A 17,242-nucleotide genomic window follows, 5' to 3' on the forward strand; every position below is an offset into this window, starting at 1 on the left:
TTGAGAGCTAGAAATAAGAAGAAATCTGGTGGCTTTGTCAAATAAAAAGCAATTAGGGTTGGTTTTATGTTGGAATAGTATTTAAGAGAGTACTCAATATTTGAGGCAAAGTAAGTTGATTATGTTGAATACTAATTTCATTTGTGAAGAACTACAGAAATTGAATTTTGATGAAAATCAGGTTTAGAGAATTTGAGAAGGAAACTTAATTTTACATATGTTGAATTTGCATTGTGTATGAAGCATTAGTTATTATAGGAGTTAAGGAAAGAAGCTGCAATTTAGGAACAATCTGGGGTTTATAATGGAGACAAAGTAATCTGAATTTAGTTGCAATAATAGTTTTAGAGATACTGCTATCTTCAGTAGATAGGAAATGTGTGAAACATTATAGCGTGTGTTCATAAGTGCATGATTTTTTGAGAGCTAGAAATAAGCAATATGAGGACTTTGTCAAATAAGAAGCAATTAGGGTTGGTTTTATTTTGGAATAATATTTTAAAAGAGAACTAGAAACTCAATATTTCGAGGCAAAGTTGATTATGTCGAATACTAATGTGTGAAGAATTACAGGAATAGAATTTTGATAAAAGTGAGTTTTTGGAGAGCTGAAAAGCAAACTGAATTTTGTGTCTGTTTACTGTGTTGAATTAGCATCATTGGAAAATTATGTGCTTGGAATCTAGGTTTATATGTGGAAAAGGTATTTTAAAGAAAGATATTGTTTAAGAGCAATTAAAATTCTGTGTTTGATGTAATCTGAGTTTATGTTTGAATAATGTAAAAGTCAATATTTTCGCGATAAGATATTTTCGTGATTTTGAAGATTTTGTCAATTACGTGAGAATTAAATTTTGCGGTTTTGATATTGATACAATAGAAACCTAATGCAAAAGGTTATTTTCACGAGTTTTTATTTTTGTGATTTTATGTCCGCTCGCAAAATTCGCGAAAATAAAAACCTGGCGAAAATGTCTACTTTTACAGTAGTCTTTGTAATGTAGAGAGTACAACTATCTTCAGCAGATAGTAAATGAGATATACTATATTAAACAGCTATCTTCAGTAGATAGTAAATGAGATGTACTATATTAAACAGCTTATATATTGTAGTGGGTGCAGATGAATAATTGTTATGTCATTAATTCAGCCAGTTTCCACATACAGTAAAACCTCGTCTACAAGCATATAGAGTGCTTCTGATGAAAGCTAAATTAATCCAGGCACCATTATGGAATTTGAGCGAATAAGTTACATATCAAGTATATACAAACAAGTATTATTGTAAGACCAATATATTGTATTGGCATATTTATGCTTGTTTCGTATTAAGTTAACTTTCATCAAAAGCACTATGTTGTGAGAGCAGGTAATTATGAGTTGAGGCTTTCTGGCTCTCAATCCTCGATACACATACCTATTCAATTTTAGAAGCTGTGGTATAATGTCATTTTTCTCCCTAGTTTGACAGTGACATCAGTGCATGACATTAGGTGCAGGTTCAAATCCAGAGCATTTGTTATAATTGCTGGCATACACATGCACATGTTTAAAGTCAATTCATAGATGCGCGTGCTGAGCTGCCTCAATGCGTTGATGTCAATGTCAAACCAGGGTGAAAATGGTGACGTGTCAAAATGCAGATAAAATGATGATGCTTTAACCCCCGTGAGAACTACCTGCCGATTGGCCAAAATTAATATTGTTTTGAACTAATCAAGTAGGGTATTAATAAGATCATCTGCAAATGCAGGTTTAACTATAAATAGTTTAAAGCCTAATCATAATTGGCAAATGAAATGAGCATTTCAAGTTATCAACCAATAAGAAATGCTGTTAGATTACCAATAGTGTCCAGGGGGTTAATCTTTATCTGTATGTTGCTTTATCCAACCACAAACATGCCAAGTCTTACAGTTCAGTGATATGTAGGTCATTTTTGATGAACTGTAGAATCTAGGTTATGTAAGCGAGTGAGAAAGACAAGCCATATATATGCAAAGCATGGTTATATAGACTAAGGCAAACAAGTATGTGACAGATAGGATATATGGAATAATCAGGGCATGTATTCATTGACTAGACATTGATATGACATGTGGCTATGCAGGCTACAATGGGCTGGTCCTGTTGAAATCCATACACCCCCTATGGAAGACATGACCTTAATCTCACTCACAGGGGGTGTAGATTTCAAATGGAGTCACCATTCAGGTAACCCTATTTGAAATTCACACTCCCTGTTTGGAAGATTAAGGTTATATCTAACAGAAGGGGAGTATGGATTTCAACTGTAATGTCCCAATGAATGTAAAGTAACTTGAAACATATGAATACATTGAATTACACCTGCAGCAACTATGTGCATGTCAAATCTTGTTAATCGTAAAGAACGCAGCGAGCGCAGACAAACAGAAAGAAAGAAATGAGAACAGATTTGGACTAGCATGCCTACCCACTCTGGTCATTACTGCTGTCACACTTGTCAGCAGTGATGTTAGCAAATTATTTTATGTTAAGGGAAGGGGTATGAACATTTGGACAGTATTTTTTGTTGGACATTAGAGCACATCAGACATATCGAATTGCATTCTGAATACGAAGAATGTCCTTCTGATATCAAATAATTTTGATTTTTTAAATTAGCAATGTAATACACATTTTATGGCAAATCATTAAAAATTGATATTTTGATATTTAACAGTACTAAAGTAAACTTTATAAATCTGATGATTTCTACCTAAAATGTATGTAGGTGGGATGAAAAGCCGACGATCAATTGAAAATTTTGACCTTTCGTATTGAAGATATGGATTTTTCCCCAAAACACCAAAAAAATTAGGTCTTTTTGGGAAAAAAATCCATATCTTCAATATGAAAGGTCAAAATTTCCTCCCAGCTACATACACTTTAAGACTATGTCATTAGATTTATAAAATTTACTTCGAGGACTGTTGTATCTCCAAAATGTGAAAAATATCAAATTTTATTAATTTGTCATAAAATTTGTATTATATTGTGAATTTCATAAAATGAAAATTATTTGATATCAGAAAGACATTCTTCGTATTCAGAATGCAATTCAATAGGTCTGATGTGCTCTCATGTCCCACAAAAAATGCTGCCGAAACGCTCAAAACGCTCATTCCAGTTCCCTTAATAGTAACAGAGTTTTTTTTTCCAAAACGTGTTAAGTCCAATCCAGTTTTGTAGCAAACTGTGTTAAGTCCACGAACAATGCCCTTGTGGGCAGCTTGTAGGCAAGTAGCACGGCATAGGGCTTCCAATAGTTTATCGCCAAAGTTCTGCATGATTGATAACACTGCCTTGCTTTGCGTCTTCGTTCTTGTTTGGTCCTGAGACTAGTATACCTGAATTTGGTCTGCATAAAAAGTTGTTGTTGTTTTTTGGGTGTTATTTTAAATATTAGTATAGGCCTAGTTTGTATGAGATTTCTTAAATATTTGATAGATACCTCCAGAAAGACATGAACAGGGTGGGAAGAGGGAGAGGTTGTGATGGTAGAATTAATGTTAGAGGATGTTGGTAGAGTGCTGTTAGTTTTTGATATCATTATTTTGTATGATTATCAAAATGTGCTACTAAATTCAAGGTATTACTTTTAAAGTGTAAAAAACTTACGACTGTCAATATGAGATTAGGGTGGCAGCATGGGGGAGGGGAAAATGGTGATAATGTGATAAAACAAGTGGATATTTCAGGTCATCACTTATTGTCAGTGAAATGATGTTTATTCAATTCTGAGAAATGCAATACAACTAAGTTTTGAATTTTGAATGATTTTAAACGTCAAATTTTGGTAAAAAATGGACGGGAGGAGGGGGTTCAAAATGCAAGGTGTTTTGTGGCAAAATTGTGTTTTATAGTAGAGAGAATCATATTTTGTATGTTTGTAATAAATTTGTTATCTTTTAAGACTAGTTTGAGAAAAATATGACTAGTTCTATGTTACAGATACTGTGTTTTGTGTCAAAATGTGTTAAGTCCATGCCAGAAATTGCGTTTTGTGTCAAAACGTGTTAAGTCCATGCTATTTTTAAAACAAATTAATTCATTAAAAAATTAAAAGTCTCTAGATTTTAACTTAACATGTTTTTATGGTCCTATATATGTCACCTTCACTTCACTGTAATTTTATAGAAATCAAACTTTTTTTCATTGCCATAAAGAAAATTCCTGATTTTCTTCAAAGTGAATCTTGTGGACTTAACACGGTTTGGAAATAAGCTCTTCATGTGTGTATGCACCCCGCTGGATTAGGTTATCGTGTGTGATTCGACGCTCCTACTGCAACATGGTGTTATTCTCAACTTGAGACAAGACAGACTATTACAGTACTGCTAAAACCAAGTCAGTCAGTCGTCAGTCAGTCGTCAGTAAGTCAGTCAATGTTGGGTGTGTACTGTGTCATTGAGATTGCAAATGGTTGACTGACATACATTCTAGCTTATCAAAAGAGAGCTGAACCCTATGTTCTATTAGTAGATAAATAGATTCTAGAGCAATAAGGAGACTTATTGGTATGCATACTCACACATTGGTGTCTGCATCCCATGTGCAGTACAAAAACCTTGGAAGGCGTCATCTAGCTTGGGTATGTGCATCGTCAGATACTGGCGATTTGATTCAAATTATATTTTAAGTATTTAATTTAGCACCAAAAAATACTGTTTGATGATGGAAAATTGTGGGAAATTTGTGGACAGAGTGATTTGTTATGAATGTTTAACAATTAATGAAATGGAGCTCAGACAAACTGGCATTATAATAAAGGAGAGAAAAAATCAGAACTATTCGGATTCGAACCAGCACGCACTGACGATTAGGCCTACACTACATGTGGTTCAGCTCACCACCACATGCCACAACAGCTCATGGCTGGCGGATTATGACATTGTGAGTCTGAAGACCTTAAAATTTCTTTGAGTAGAGTTTCTGGATTCTGAGGGTGTATCCATGGAGGATGTATCTAGAACTTCAGTTAAAGTGGACAGTTTCATGCAATAATAATTTCCATAATTAATGTTAGCACTCTTCTAGCCTGATTTAAAACCTTCAAACTTGTGAAACTGTTTGCTTAGTGTATATACAAAATAGACAGTAGAAAACTTATAATTAGCAAAACATTAAAAGGGAATGTTTGCAATTGCATCACAAACATGTAGAATGGAATGTGTGATGTTATTAAGGGGTACTACACCCCTCGATAAATTTGTGTCTATTTTGCATTTTTCTCAGCACTGGTAACAAAAGTTATGTATATTATAGGTATAGGGGCAAGGAATCCAATTACTACAATGGAATTTCAGTGACCCAAGACAAGCGGTTCGTTATTTATGATAAGAAATGAGGTACCGTTAAGATGTACCTCATTTCCTATCGTATATACTGAACCTTGTCTTGAGTCACTGAAATTTCAGTGTAATAATTGGATTCCTTGCCCCAATAATATACATAACTTTTGTTACCACTTACCAGTGTGTTATTATTTTGTGAGAAAAATGCAAAAATAGTCACAAATTTACCACAGGGGTGTAGTACCCCCTTAAATCATGTTAGCCAATTAAAATGAATGATATTTGCAATCATTTTGTAAGGGAAAACGCTGTCAAATAATATTATTATAGCCAGCCTCCTCTCTTTAATTGAAAAACATGAATAGTAGTCTTGACCATGATAATGTTTAATACTGATGATATATTGCATTGAAAAAATAGTACATCTTGTATGTGCTGTTGCTATAGATATGATGATATATATGTTGAAATCGACACCCAAGGTTTGATGTATCTATTGAAGATGAATGTGATGCAGACAATGTGACTGTAAGGGAACAAACCAAAAGATCGATGACGTCCTATAAACGAAACTAGTTTTTGTTCCCTAATAATAATGAAAGATGTTAACAAATAAATTTTAAAAAAAACATGTTTAGAAGTGTTGTCTTGGACATGATATAGCCTATGTTTAATACTGATAGTAATATTGAATTTAAAAAAAAACACCAAAAAAAACCAAACCAACAACAAACAAACAACAACAACAACAAAACAGCTTGTATGTACTGTTGCTGTTTTGGAAGCAGTGTTCAAATTGACACCCAAGGCTGTGCTATCTACTGGAGATGAATGTGTTGCAGACAATTTGACTGTAATAATGAAAGATGTTAACAAATAAATTAAAAGATGTTTAATCTAGGACATGATATGTGATATATTGAATTGGAAAAATAATACACACAGTTCATTTTGTATGTGATGATGCTATAGATACAATATTATAATGTGTACGAATTAAGACCCAGTGTTTGAGCTATCTACTGAAGATGAATGTATTACAGACGATCTGTCTGTATAATGATGAAAGATGTAAAACAAATAAATTGAAAAACGTGTTGAGCAGGGTTGTCTTGGTCATACTACATTACCGGTACTGATCATGATAATGTTGAATTGAAAAAAATAGTGCATGTGTATATACTTTTGATCAGGGTTGTAGCTAGGAGGATATGTTTAGTGCTGGGTGGCATTTGATATGACAATCTTGCATATTTGGCAATTTTTTGCTTAAATGGACCAAATTCTTGACTTATTTGATAAAATTGAGCAATTTTGGCTTCTGAGTGGTGGGCTCCAGTGCTAAAATTGAAGCTTAGTGGTGGGCTCAAAAACTGAGTGGTGGGCTCTGCCGCCCACCACCGCCCACCACCGCCCACTGTAGCTACATCCCTGCTTCTTAGATATTCTTAATTATGGTATACCCTCAAGTTGCCACTCAAGGTTACAGCTATCTACTGAAGATAGCTATGCTAGGTGTTGACTACGTAAAAGAGGTGGGCCCTTTTGAATTAGTTGAGAAGTGTACCATTAATTTCCCACTTTACCAGTTGCATTATATGGTATGTCCAAATGAAGGGTTTGAAGAATTAAAACTGACATACTGATTGAAGCTTGTTTCAGATTCAAACATGTTGTAGAGCTAGCGATATGGGTAAAGCCGTCCACTTAGTACATCAAGTGCGTTCTCAAGCTTGAAACAATTGGCAGCTTTATGTCCACTACCAGCAGCTTCAATGGGTCATTGACTCGTTGATGAGATTAAGCACCAATATGACCTTATATCAGCGTGAATAACGAGGAAGGAAAAACAGCTTGTTATTACGTAGGTCAGATGTTTTTTTCTGCGAAATGTTTAGGATGATGATGACAGTGACAAGTTATTTTTGAAACCAGTTATTTATGAATTGATCAAAATCTTATTGAGAGATATCAAAGGAAGAACAGCTTGTTTTCTAGTAGGACAGGTGTTTGGAATGAAATTGTTTGATGATGAGGAACAAAATATGGATAGTTGTTTTGGCATTAATTATTTATGTTTTCTTGCTAGGGAAGACTGTGGTCAAAATCTCATGGGGAAATTGGAATGAATAATACACTTTGCGTATTTTTTCTTATGACAGATCTATATTTTCTGCACAATTGTATGATGACAATAAAACAAATATTGTTTAGTAACCTTGTCACTTATGATTTGCTTTTCTGCCAATAATTAAGATATTTTTTGGGAAAATGGAGAAGGAAGGAAAAAATTGCTTGTTATTTCTTGGGACAGATGTTTTCTGTAAAGGTTACACTACAAAAACAGTGTTTAGAAAGTGATGGCAAAAATGTGTTTAGAAACGTTATGTTTAGAATATGGATGTCAGATGTTAAGAAATTAAACATCATCACTGACCAATGTTCAGAAATTTGACACATGATGTTTAGCTTCTAAACGTGTATAGGCCTATACAAAGTGATGGCAAAATTGTGTTTAGAAAAGTGTTTAATCGCTGAACACTGTTTTTGCAGTGTATGATAAAATACAAATAGGCCATTTCTACTGATAATATAATTATTTTATTTTTTGTTGACAGAAGACCAAAATTCGTAAGGTACATGACACTCCCTCCTTGTACAAATCAATGTGTTGTACCCTCTGACGTGAAGATCACAACGACCTTGGAACAGTATGTGGGAATACATAAAACAAGGCATTTAGGCATCATAAACTTTTATAATAACGAAGTACAATTATGTATCTATGTGTGACTAGAAAGGACAATGATCAATTCTTATGAATAAAAATAAAATGGCTTGTTATTTTTGCACAATTAGATGACATCTGCAAATATTTTTGCTGATTTATTTATTTATGAAAGAGAAAGAATGATCACAATCTCGTAGAAAAAAAGTTTTAAAAAGATGTTGAAATGTCAAAACAGTTTAGCTTGAAAACGGTGGTAATGTGATTGCTATATTTTAACTGTCACAACCATTTGCCAATTTAAAAAGCAGATAGGGGCTTTTAAGATTTGCATGTTATGTATTAACTGATGCAAGCCATTGCCTTCAAGGTAAACTATACCAAGTTTTTTTTTAACTCTTTGAAAATCTTGGTTCCCATATGCATGCTCGGATTCTATTGTCACTATTGGTTGCCATGGGTAAATACAGGGGTTTTTAAGTCACAAAAATTCTGTACTTATGCATGCTCAGGAACTTGAAATTGACACATGCCTTACTGATTCTTCCTGCTATCTTAGGGGACAGTATTATGTGTTAGGTATGTTTTTTGGGGACTCTGCGCTCCGCTAAATGTCTCGTTTTATGTATTCCCACATACTGTTCCAAGGTCGTTGTACCCTCTGACGTGAAGATCACAACACATTGATTTGTACAAGGAGGGAGTGCGATGTACTGCGTAAATTTTAGATTTTATTTAAATACCTGATCTGCCTTATTTTCCCTGTAGGACATGAATGTGAAGCAATTAGATTTAAAACAAATCTGATTTAAAGGTGTTCGACAACTATTCATGATGTTTGTAGACTGTAACTTCAGTCTTGGATGTACTGATGTCACCAGATTTTTTTCCAGTGGGGTGGCTTGGGAGGGGTCTGAAAAACTGCCCAAACTTTGGCAACATTTACGATTTCCCAAATAGTGAAAGCTCAAGTCTGGGGAGCCAGAGTGCAACTTATTAGCTGAGAGGACTTGAAAGGGATATGCAATTATTTTGACAGCAAACAATTAGGAGTTTTTCAATTCCTTAGTATCATTTCAAGGAGAAAGGTGAGCAATATCCAAAAAAACCAACAAAAAACAATTGCCTGTGCTTGATGCATGTGTGCAGCCCTATAAATGTGTACTAAATGCACGACAGAATAAGAGGTGCATATATATGCCATTTTTAGAGGGTATTCTATTGTACCCAAAGTACCCAAAGAATATAAAGACAGCAAGTCATGGATGAAAGGGATAGGCTATATACATTCCCTCAGGCGGGGACACAGTTTACATCTACTTGTTCCACAGAGTTTATTGTATTGTAGAGAATAAAAGGACAACATTTTGGAGTCAAATTTATCAGCAGGGTTTGTCTATTTTAATCACAACTTATTTTCTATCAAAATATCAGCGGTTTTACAATTTCGGGTGTCAAAATCAAGTGATTATCCCTTTAATGTTGCCTTAAAAATTGGCACTGATGAAATAATAATCACAAGATAGATGAATAACAAAATTAATACGGAGGTAACATAAAAAATGATTAAGATTCCCATCACTGAGACTGATATCATAGGCATGACATGAGTCAACAATAAAATCACTCCTCGGTAAACTCCCGCCACTTTCAGACATTGATTACACTGGACAAGAAGCTTAAGCATTACTGTTATAAGACAACAAACTGTGTGTTATGAAATAACAAGCTTTGTGTTGTTGACCATAAATTGAATAATATTGTAAAGAGGTATTTTTCGTCGTGTAATTTTTTTGCACTTTGCACATTTTGAACTATTTTGCTCATCTTTAAATGTTGGTTTTGCTCTCTCTTGCTTACATTGACTTCTACACAAAAGGAATATATTGAAATGTTTTGATTTTTCTGGTAGCAGCTTGGAATGGGAAAATTATGAAATTAATGTTCCGTGAAAATGTGCAGTTTTACTTGTATTTTGTAGCCACCAAAGGGAATTTCCTTAACGGTCGTGTGAACACTGTCAAATCTTGAACGAGTTATATAAGCTGGGGCTGTTTTTATGATGGCGTGCAATAATAACGATGTCCAATGTTTTCTGATCTAATTTAATATCAAGAGGTTATTGCGTTGATGGTTATTATTTAGCAATGTTATTGCAACTGTAAATATTGAGTCGCGTTTGAAGTATGATGGGCATGTACTACTAACGGCTAAAATGGCTAAAGCTATTTTGCTTGTACAGCTAAAGGCCATGAAAAGGGGTTACACTTGTGTTTTGGGGGTTGGAGGGAGGGAGGAGTATGGTTGTTATCAGTAGTAATATTCACTCTGTGAGCATAGGTCACAATTTTGGCACAACAAAATACACCTGGCATAGATCACACCTAGCTCGCGACTTTTGTCAGGAGTAAATAGTCATGTTTACGCCTGGCAAAACTTACGCTGACCATCGTTCACATTACCACCACTCCTAGCTGCGCCTACCACTACACCTAGCTCCACCTACGACCAAGCTCCACCGGGCATATGTCGGACAATGTAAACGCATCTAAGACAAATTAAATGTACCCCTGCTCCGTACCCCTGCCTATTCCTGCAAGTGACTCTGGTTTCTATAATGTAATCATGCTACCCATATGTGGAGGCCGCATTCAGATTATTATTATTATTATTATTATAGTTTGCAATTTTGGAAAGATACCCGATACCAATACCCAAAAATATTTCAGCTTTCATATATACATCTCAACATTGGGCTATCCCAGTTTAAATCCATTCACCTCCTACGGAAGACATGACCTTAATCTTCCACATGGGGAGTGTGAATTTTAAATGGGGTTACCTGAATGGGTGATTCCGTTTGAAGTCTACACCCCCTGTGTGGGAGATTAAGGTCATGTCTTCTATAGCTGGTGTATGGATTTCAACTGGAATTGCCCATTTGTAGCTGCGTTCAAGATCTAAATCAACATGGAAATATGAACCAATAACACCATATTTAAACGAACATTTCCATGATTAAGGGGAAAATGATTGAGGGATGGTCATGACGACAAGAAAAAGTGCTCGGTTAAAATGGAAATCACATATTGTCTGTTGCATCATATATCAACGGCAGTGTGATCTTACAGCAGGCGTTATGTTCAGTTTTTATCATATTATGTTTCACATAGCTTTCAGTTCACCAGCTATATGTCTTAAGTAGCATTTTGACTTTCAGACTTGAAATTGGATCTGTACATCATTAGAACGGGAAGATTTTTTCTTGTTGTGTAATATTCATTTTAAGCTCTACAGGCGATGGTTTTTTTGTTCTCAATTCACGTCAGAGGTGAATGGGTAACTCAGAAAATATGCCTCGCGACAAGTTTTCTTACTTTTTGTATCAAATTTTCTTTTGAGGCAAGAAAATAACGTCTCAATTGGGTGACCTACTTGCAAAAGAGTATTACCATGGTAACAAGTCAAGTTATAGGCACTTGAAAAGGGTCAAAATAACATGTTCTGCCTCTGTGCAGGCAAACAGATAGTTTGTTGCCTCATTCCAAATTGGCATATATAACCTGTTTTAACCATTTCTGTGATGGTGTTTTTGTTAGTTTTGTTGTTGTTATGTAATAGAGATGATGACGTGAGCTGTCATTTTTTTTTCAAATATTTGATCAGAACATGAAGCTGTGGTGAATTGATTGAATAACTTCAATGTACTGTAGATTTATATACTCTGTATTATATTTATCCAAACTGCTGCATGTTGTCTATATCATATGAACGATGTGAGCATGTATAGATAATTTGTGTAAAGCTAGATCTATAATTGACCAGTCGAGTCTACATACAAATATTGCTCTATGGTTGGAGGAGACTGCTCAAATATCTGCCGCTAATTTGTTATTTGAAGTTGGCAACAAATGACCTGATAACAAAGGCGCCCTATATCTTGCAATCGGTGAAAAAATAGGCGGAGCGGACTTCCAGTATTTGAGTTGATGGGTCTGGCGGTCAATTGAATGGTGGATTTGAAATCACCATCAGCCATGTAGTGTGCGTATATTGGTTTGAGTGACTTGTCTGAATGAGTGAGGCAAAGGTGTCAAACAGGGCTCCGTGGCATGAGCCAGTACTCATTAATAATTTGGATATGTCAAATGCTGAAATGTCTTTTAACAAGGATGTAAATGCGACAGAGTTAGGCTTGATTGCTTGCTGGCTAGTAGCTATAGCTACCTGCTGCATTGAATTCGGTGTAAAGATGGTAAACAAATTGGAGTTCCGGAGCTGGACTTCGTACCTAATTGGGTTAGACCACAGTTTGGGGGGAGTATATGAGTGGTGCACTGCACTCATCCAATTTGTGCATGAGTTGATAAATCAGTTGATGAAAGGGTATATACCTCCTGCTCTACTTATAGTGATGTGTATATCTATAGGTAGAGAAATGTTCTTGAGGTACTGGGATTGATTTGAGGCGAATCAGAGGGCCGATAGTGAGAGGGTACAAGATGTATGGCAAATGGTTATGCTTTTCCATTAACCCTAACTCCACCAAAAGCCACTTAAAGCTACAAGAGCAAGAAACTGTGAACGCCACCATGCGAAAGCACATATGTGACACGATTGAGGGAAATGAGTCGGATGTTGCTAATATTGATTTTGAGATATTGGCAAAGAAAGTGTTAAAATTCTTTTGTTTTCAGCGATTGATAAATTGATGTTACTTCACAACGAAAAGTCGTATCAACATATGGGGTTTTTAGTTTCTGAAAGCTCTGTCCTCTTTAGAAACGAATGTAAAACTCATTTTCGACCAGGGTCGACATGCGACTCATTCCCTTGATCATGTCACATATGTTGACGGAAAGCATGGCTGGCCAAGGCAATCCCCCGTGGCAAGGTATGGCCGTGAGCATGTCTAGCACCCGAGGGGTCTGGGGTTCAAAACCGCACAATCGCACATGAGAAAATGAAAATTCTCTTCATCTTCTTCCTTCCTTCCCTCCTTCCTTCCTTCCTTCCTTCCTTCCTTCCCTCCGCCAAAAAGCCTCAGTGGAGTTATGAATATGTTAAGAAAAGCCAATTTGTTACACATTTAGACTGAGATGTTAAAACTACTCTGCTCTGCTTTAAAGGAGTATTTTGTAATTCTAGCATCCTTTTTTTATGGTATGTTTCAGCCGATTCTGATTTTGCATTTCTGAGTTATGCATTATTATGTGTATTGCATAGCTCAATATACCACTGTGTTGTAAGTTTGTTCTGTTTAACAGAACATAGATAAATTTGACAATATGACTCGAGCGAATGAATCTTCAAGAATTTGTTTCCACACAAACATTATGTAGCCCGAAGTTTGCGATGGTATAAAAATCTATTTTTATAAAAGCGGGGGATGAGGCTGTGCGGATCATTAAATGCCATTTTAATGCAAAGAAATGGAAAGACTAGCCTTGCTACCAATTATTTGCCTATACCCCTGTCTGTATAACATTTAAACTTGGATTGAATGTTGCCATAATCAAATAAAAGGCTCACATCAAGCTGAAAATTGCTCAACCATTTGCATTATAGCCTATGTTTTATGTTAGCCTTGTCTTTCCTATTTACAATGTTACTGTATATTGCCGTTGGCTTAAAACGATAGATCACAGACGAGGCGTATCTTGATCTTTACACTAACGCTTTTTTGTTTATTTAAAATGTTCTCTATGTGCAGAAATACACTTGAGTCCTGATGGGATCAGGCTCAAGCAAAATGCTCACGCTAAGCTAAAAAGTCTATAAGCATGTTGCTTTACAAGTAAAATGGGGAAAAAAACCCGAAGATGGAGGACAAGGAAAATAAAGCCATGTGTTGTCAACAAATCATGCAAACACACAATTGTTTGATGTGATCATTTATTAATGTTTCTAACAAAAGATTAAATAATTTTAAATTCTAGACCTTTACAATACCAACAACTATTACACTAATATACACACATATAGCTTTATTTTGCTGAAAACCCCATCATAATTAGATGTATGGTTCCAGAGATATGGCCATTTTTGGGCTATATTTTTAGCTATTTTAAACTTATATTTTCATTTCTTTGTCAAATTTTTCATCTGTGTTAAAACAACCGTGACACCCATATTGAGGAGTTCGGAGTTCCAGACTTTTTGTCCAGTCATGATTTTTGTAAATTCAAATTTTACCAGCAAAAAAAGGTTGAAAATCCTGAATTTCAGAGGCTCATTTTTGACAATCCTGTGATTTTTCATTCATTTCATTGCATTTCCAAGCTTTTGCCAGTTACAGTTTTCTTTTAACTAAATGTTACTCTTTTTAGGAGGGTGTGAACTTATTTTCTGAAATTTCTTCAGGTTGATCTTGTTTCCTTCCCAGTTTACATTTAAATAAGCTACATATAATATTTACTACCTGTATTATCTCTCTTAATACAAGTCATTAAGCTTGGTAATTCAATGCTTGCTAAAGAGCACGACCTACCCCTTATAGTCATCATGTATGTTGTATTAAATATCAGATGGCGGTGTCAAAAGAAAGCCACTGTAAGGGGTGAACGTACCTTGGAACATACGCTTTATATAATAAATGGAGTGAGTGCAAACAAACGAATTGGGCTATTGAATTCAAAATCCATACACCCCATGGAAGACATGACTTTAACCTCCCACACAGGGGGTGTAGAATTTCAATGGAGTCGCCCATTCAGGTAACCCCATTAGAAATTGACACTCCCTCTGTTTAAGATTAAGGTTGTATCTTTCATAGGGGTGTAAGGATTTCAACAAGAATAGTCCATTCTTTTGATACATCATTGATACCCACATTTCTGTGTAGAACAAAATGAACTGTCAAAGAGCTGCCGAATAGAGGCGAGAAATGAAGAAGCTGGGTGAACCAAAGCGGGTGCGAAGATTAATTAACGCAATTCCCATTATAGATGATAGATCAGTGTCAGAGGCATGTATTGTATGCATGTGAAAAATATTATTAATAATAATAATAAATAATGGAAGACATTTATAAAGCGCCTTACAAACAAATCTCTATGCCATGATTCATAGAAATATGAAACTTTTTTGTTTTATTGTTGTTGCCTTTGTGATTTTAATAATAATAATAAATAATGGAAGAAATTTATAAAAGTGCCTTACAAACAAAATCTGTATGGCCTGATTAGTAGAAATATGAAAACTATTGTTTGTTTTATTGTTGTTAACTTTGTGATTTTATTAATAATAAATAATGGAAGAGATTAATAAAGTGCTTTATAAACATATCTGTATGCCTGAAAATGATAAAAATGAAACGATGAAAAGAAATATGAAAAAGAAAGTGATTAATAAAAAACAGTTTGGGTTGATATTGATAAAGAAACTAAAATTTCTTTTTTGACTATCAAAATTGACTTTTATTTTATTTTACGTTGAAAGCAAAATGGATTTTGTTCATATCTAATGTATAGCAGTGATGGAGGAAAGCGCATTATCCGCCACCAGCTCAACGACTTTATTAATGAAATTATGTGGACTACCATTTATGGCCTGTGAGGTGATAGTATTGTTTCAGCTTTATTCTAAAGGTTGCCAACTTAGCATAAACTTATTTTTTACTAAGACTCACTTTAAATGCCAAATTAAATTAAATGCCAAGTTTTTTACAACTTTCCCAAATTTGAAATTTTTGATAAAATTCTTCATCTTTATCCTTGAGATATGAAAAGGTGGTATATTCTTGTCAAAAAGCTCATCCCACAGAAAAAAATTAAAGTAAAAAAACCTAAAAAACACATTCCACAGATAAAAAGATTAAAGTTAAAAAAAAACACCTTAAAAAACACATTCCACATTAGGTTCTCAACTTGAGAAGGGCTTTGAGACAAACTATTAAATTAAGATGACCTTATAGACGTAGAATGATCCTAAGTTAAGAAAATTTTATTGGACCAGTTGAAGTTTTTCATGTTTTAAAACCACTGTAAAGTATATAATGCTTATAATTAACTTGAACTTAGTTTTGCACTTTTGACTTGCATGGTAAGATATTCAAAAGGCCGTATAAACTTTTGAATTCTCTTGCCTTTGAAGAGCATTGTTTTCACTTGATTCAGTAGCGCAAGCATGCAGGCAGGCAGGCAGGCATCAGACTCTCTCTCACCTGATGATGAGGTGATGCTCTAGCTTACAAATTATCAAGCACTGGTGATGAATGTTTCAAGTAGGGGCACTTCAACCAGATCATATTAGGCCTAGAGCGTTACCGTGTGGTGAAGTGTGCATGCATACACCGTCCCCCTCATAGGAAATGGCTGGCAGCTACCTAATCACATTATACCAAACGTTGTTGTGTGCTGCCTTGCTAAATACAGCTCTATTTCAACGTAATATGGGGGAATCAGTTTGAGATTAAAGCTTTGGTGATTATACAAGGTGGGCAACTTATGATGACGAAAGGAGATTGCGTTTAGTCCCTGAAGACAGGAGTTAAAATTCATTTTTTTCTTTGCTTTTCTTTATTTTTTATTGTAGCATCCGAATTTTGTTTTATTTTAAGTTGCAGTGAAAATGTGAATGAAGAACAAAGAAAGAAACTTTGGAATTAAAGCTTTGGTGATTATACAAGGTGGGCAACTTATGATGACGAAAGGAGATTGTGTTTAGTCCCTGAAGACAGGAGTTCAAAATCTTTTTGCTGAACTTTATTTTTCATCTCGGCATCCGAATTTGCTTTATTTTAAAGGCTTAATGTACGATTTCCTTTTTTGAAATTTGTCATTATATACTCAAAATGCTGAAATAATACTAGTAATAATTATCGGGAATGGTTTCTGTCCATTTTGAGCTGAAATAACGAGGTAAAGTGAAAGAAACACTGCTTGTTATTTTAACCGTTTAACACGCAGTTCTATGGGAGGACATAAAGTCATAATTCTTTGAATTATGACTTTATGTCGAACTTTGCTCTGTTTACCTACAAACACAACAAATTTGGCTGATTCCATTTAGGTGCAAGTTGTGACATGTGTAAACATTACAAATATGCCAAAAAATCAGGTTTGAAAAAAATTAACCAAATTCATATTATAAGAACGAATGAAAATGTGAATGAAGAACAAAGAAAGTAATGTATTTCTGTTGTGTATGTGTTAGATTGGTTAAATCGTAAACATTCCATTGCCTGGTTTTATTT

General features: G+C 34.8%; 1 protein-coding gene across 1 annotated transcript in view; it reads left to right on the plus strand.

The window, feature by feature from the left end:
• The window catches only part of LOC140148075 (voltage-dependent calcium channel subunit alpha-2/delta-1-like), a 313,901-nt gene that overhangs the window by 49,263 nt on the left and 247,396 nt on the right, over positions 1-17,242 (plus strand). The gene's annotated exons all lie outside the window — the stretch shown is intronic.

The sequence above is a fragment of the Amphiura filiformis genome, chromosome 3 (assembly GCF_039555335.1).
Source record: "Amphiura filiformis chromosome 3, Afil_fr2py, whole genome shotgun sequence".
Taxonomy (NCBI): Eukaryota; Metazoa; Echinodermata; class Ophiuroidea; order Amphilepidida; family Amphiuridae; genus Amphiura; species Amphiura filiformis.